At 34.9% G+C, this 5,413-nt stretch overlaps 1 pseudogene; it reads right to left on the reverse strand.

Moving 5' to 3' along the window:
• Window positions 1-1,147: 1,147 nt before the first annotated feature.
• The window catches only part of LOC140889295 (14-3-3-like protein), a 29,545-nt pseudogene continuing 25,279 nt past the window's right edge, over window positions 1,148-5,413 (reverse strand).

Below are 5,413 nucleotides of genomic sequence, written 5' to 3' on the forward strand. Positions count from 1 at the left end.
TACTTTTGGAAGGTGTTTGGACGAATCTTAAGGGTATATTTAAGGATTTTTTCAGACCTAATGAGGGAGGAGGCGGCTACTACACAAAAAGTATCTTGAGAGAAAAGTTGTAAAAGTTTCGATCGAGATTTGGAGTTGCTTGGAACGAAGACGAAGACTTTTCAACCGGATACGGAAGAAAGACTTCGGATTTGTTATCTTTACTTTATTTTTTTTCTTTTGAGATTGAATTATGTTTGAATTTTTTAATATGATTTATATTTTTATGAATTTTATTATGAACTAAACTTTTTAAGTCTAGAGGTCGATGTAGCCTGGTCAAGACATATTTATGAATGGTTGATTTTTATGAATGAATTCTTCTAAATTAATTGTAATTTTAGGTTTGATAGTCTTTTCAATTTACTGGCCATAAATTGATTTGTCATATTTATTCAGAATCCGGCACTCGGGAGAGGGGATTTAGAATAGGATCAATAGAATTCACACTGTTAATTGTTTATTTGACTCGGGAGAGCTTATAACTTTAATAGAACTTAAAAAGAACATTGTTTCACACATATCATTACAAGTAGATTTTGTATAGGGATATTGAAATCGATATGTAATTGATACATTCTATTTGATACTCGGGAGAGGGAAATAGTATAATCTATGTGTTCTTGGTTATTAATTTACATGAATTCATGAAAATAGATTGATTGAGATTAAATATAGTTGAGACCAGGTGAAATCAAACCTCTAGACTATTTTCCTTAGATTGATAATCTTTACAGGATAGTGTTTGTGTGCGCTTTTCAATTTTCTATATTTATTTACTTTGTCATTAAACCTCTAAAGTGTAATTTTCTAAATAAAATTAAGACTATTATAATTGCAAGTATTGAATATTTTCAAATTATTCCCTGTGGGATCGACACTCTATTTTCACTTTACTAAAACTTGACACTCGTACGCTTGCGAGTAATTTTTCACAACACACCTCCACCACGGCATCCCCATCGTAGGCCATTTACTGAGGCCATTCGTGAACGCACTGCTTTTGCTCATGTTCATAATGATTTTATGGTAGCTGCGACCGCAAATTTTCAGCGGATGGATGCTCTTCTCTATGGCATTACTACACATTTGAGGCTCGACACCTCGTCTATTCCTGATGTTGTGCCATACCCACCTCCGTTCCATTTTTAGTACGCTTCTCCAGCCCCATAATTTCATGATCAACCATTCCAGTACCCACATGCAACTCAGGATTATTATGTTTCACAGCCTCCTCCAGAACATGAGGAGGATCACGACGCTTTTGCACCGCAGTAGACAAGGGGAGTTCCTTTTTATGTTTTGTGCATTATGTTTTCAATTTTGTACTTTGAATTTGTTTGTGTGTTTGTTCTATGTTTCTGAAGCATTGAGGGCAATGCTTTAGATAAGTATGGGGGGTGTTTAGTTATCGTGTTTTGTGTTCATTCTGTTTGCATTCATTTTGTTTCGTTAGTTGCATCGAGTTCATATTCATAGCATGTCATTGTGTTGCTTTTGTGTTGAGTCAAGAAAGAATTGGATAGCATGACCAATGATGAGACTTTCTTTGCTTTGTTTTGAAACGGTAGTCCATGACCGTCTGCCTGTCTGACCAATTTTAACTGGTGAAACCAATTAGATGAATGATCTCTGATATACTCTGTGATTTGTGCTAGAATCTGAGTTTGAAAAGTGCAAACATAGAGATGATTGAGGCGTTGTTTGGAATTTTTGGGCCTATTTTTTTTTTGAATTAATTATCTCTAGATGTCCTTTTTGAGCTTACACTTATATGAGTACATGAGGTACATATTCTGAAATTAGTTGATAATCATCGTTCACTGTTGATGATTGTTTGTTTCTGCAATGATTTAATTTGTATGATTTGATTGTGAATTTAAACTTGTCTAGAACTAGTTCAAACACTCTTCGAGGCGCAATACGGGCATAACTGTGATTAGGAATGATTTAGGCAATTTTTCTGTGAATCGTTTGAGCCTTTCAAGCTACCCATTGATACATTCTATCCCTAGTACCTTGTTTGAGCTTTAATGAAATCGAATGGCATGCGTGAAAACGTGTGATAAACCCCCATTCGGCATCTTTTCAAGGTCCTACACTCACTACCTAATAATAGCTTAAACACTAATTCCCATCTTAAAAGGAGTAAGTTGATTATGTGAATTGTATATCCTCCTAAATTTGAATTTGAAGAGTGGAATGGTGTGAAAAAAGAAAAAAAAAATAGAGAAAAAAGTAGTGGTGAAAAAGAAAAAAGAAAATTGATAGAATGGGTTGAAAAGGAAAATTTAAAAAACAAAGTGAATCAATGGTTTGATGAGGTGAATAATAATTGTTAGTCATCATTTACTCCTTTCTTTGAACTGTTATCTTTCATTTGTAGCCATAAGCCAGGCCTAACATTACAAGCTTATTAAGAATTCTTGACCGAGTCACAGTTGCCCAATATACTAGTGGAGAAGAGTTGTGAGAATTTAACATATGGACTGTTGATAGACACTATTGATGAGTATGATTTTTTAATCGAAACACGCACGCACTATTTTTATTTGTATTAAACTGATTGTGAGTGTTTGATCCTATGTTACCTTGAAAACTCCTCCTGATCTATGAATGTATGGATTGAACTTGGATGAAGGTACTTTGAAGCATGAGTTGACGAGGTTGTAAGTTTATGCGGGGAACCAGTTTCTTTTTTTAAACTTTCAAGTGTTGGTAGGTTTGATGTGATTGGTTTTGAATTTTTTGAAAAAATTTAATGCTGAGGCCATTGCTCCATAGTATTTCTTGATTCTTGTTTGTGTGTTTGTTTAGTCTTGCTCGAGGGTGAGCAAGGCCTAAGTATGGGGGAGTTGTTAACTGTGTTTCATATGCATATTTTTGGTGTTAGTTTTGCATGCATTCGTATGTTTTTGTTGTTGTTTTATTTAGTTTTATCATGTTTAATTCATTTATTTGAATAATACTCTTCCTGGTCCGTTTTGTAGGGAAACTTGGCAAAATTTTGGTTTTTGGACAGAGCTTCACTCGCTCGAGCGAAGGGTTATTCTCGCTCGAGCGAGATTGAGATAGCAAGTTTTTTCCAAAAGATTTCTCGCTCGAGCGAGAGGCAATGCCCGATCGAGCGAGCTAGAGGTGCCACAAAAGTTATCAAGACAGAATATTGCTCGCTCGAGCGAGAGGCTATGCCCGCTCGAGCGAGCGAGGTGTGGAAATCTACCTTCAGGGCAGAAGATGGCTCGCTCGAGCGAGACCCTATGCTCGCTCGAGCGAGCTACGCGCACAGAGTTTTTTAAAAAAGAAATTCTTGCTCGGGAAGGATACTATCTTTTGAAGACCCTTGAGAATATAAATAGGAATTTATTCATCAGAATAAGGGTTACACACATCTTTGAAGGCAAGAAGGAGGCCAACATCATCTACCATTCTTCTCTTCTTGTTTTTATTTTTTTTGTGATTTTTGATTGATGTTTTGGAGTAAAAATTTTTGTTCTTGAATTATGTTGAACTTTGAGTAGTTTTTCTCTTTCGATCAAGGCAACGTGATTGTGCCAGACAATTTATGTAGAAACGCGTTTTTTTATTTATGATTTTCAGACTTTATTTGATTATATTGTTTATCGAATTTATATTTGTCTTGTGAATTTCCTGGCCAGTTATTTTCTTGCATGTTAATTGATTCCAATTCGACAGAGGACGTTTCGATTTTGATCACTTCGATATTCGACATAGTTTAAAACTGACTAGAAATAGAATTCGGTTTCATTATGCGGTTTGGGTGTAAACTAAATTTTCACAGTTATTCATGCATTCAAATTTGATTAGAATTACGAAAAATTAGTTAATCAATATTTGAATAGGTTTGATTGTTCTAGAAATAGTCCTTCGAACAAATTAGGAAAATTCCCGTGAATTAAGATTAAGTCTGATGTCTTAGATCGACTGCTTGTTACATGAATGGTCTGGTACCTACGTGAGTCCTTGATCGAACTTTTTCTATATTTGAATTAATCCAAATTTTCCAGCTGTGTTTTACTTAATTTAATTTTAATTTCAATTTTAATTATTAGTTTAAAAATCTGAATCACTTCTATTCATTAGTCTAGATTAAGTAGGAATAAATATATTTTGGTATTAATATTTATACAGTCCTTGTGGGTTCGACATTCGAATTTTATTCACTATATTATAACTTGACCTGGTACGCTTTCCAGTTGATTTTTTATCATACCGATTTAGTCGGTCACTCACATCAAGTACTCTTCAATATTCGGTTTATCACCCTCTGAAGCAGATATCAATAACAAAAGTTACATAAACTTGAAAAACAAAGTCTGCCAGTTATAATTTTCCCATTTACTCAAAGATCCAATGCCTGTACCAGGACAATTAACGAATCCATTAGTGAGTTCTTTCTCTCCCTCATAATGGGTAGACATACATGTAAGGAAGAGGCAAACTACCTGCATATTCGAAGTCCACAAAGTGAGGTTGTCCTGGAGAAGCTGCATTATCAAAGTTCTATCCGTGTATGACTCCCTCCAAGTGTGATCAACTCACTCACCAATAGCATCATCAAACCCCTTCAAGAAACAAGCAAGAATCACACAATACCACAGTCATCATAGAAACACGCAAAATGAGACTCTTTAGATGTGGAGATTTACAAATGTAAACTGATATTAATCATTTGTGCTTACATTTATGCTAACAAATCTTTTGTTTCGTTGTTACTAAATAGTTCATTAAATGCATATGGAATGAACTACTGGCATACCTGTTTTGCAAGAGCACAAGCTTTTTCAGGAGAATTCAAAATCTCATAGTAAAAGACAGAGAAGTTGAGCGCCAGCCCGAGCCTGATAGGATGAGTTGGGGCAAGTTCAGCGGTAGCAATCTCCAGCAAAAAAACATGAAACAAATAGAAGTAGTAGATAAAGAAATGAAACTGAAGCTCGTCCAAAAAGAGTTTACACACGTCATTGAACAAATCAGGAAACGTGAAACATGGTGCAACATATGCATGAGATTCAATAGCTCAATCACACTCAAGTGATTTAATTGCTAAAATCAACCAGATAGATAGAGTTTCACTCCCAAACCTCAAACCCTCCTCTAACATAAAAAAAAAACAAGCAAAACGAACATAATTCCCCCTCAAGGTTAATACTGTTTTCTCAAATGCACAAAAATATAAACACTAACAGAGAGAAACGAAAGAGTCAGATTATCATTAGGAAGCAGCGGGAGCACAAGAAAACAATGGAATACAAAATAAAAAATCCCATCTGACCTTTTGATTTGAGTTTAACTAAAATAGTTTCCTTTTTCTACCAAATAGGATCTTACTTATACATAACAGCTCAGAGGT

Source organism: Henckelia pumila, chromosome 3 (assembly GCF_033568475.1).
Source record: "Henckelia pumila isolate YLH828 chromosome 3, ASM3356847v2, whole genome shotgun sequence".
Classification (NCBI taxonomy): Eukaryota; Viridiplantae; Streptophyta; class Magnoliopsida; order Lamiales; family Gesneriaceae; genus Henckelia; species Henckelia pumila.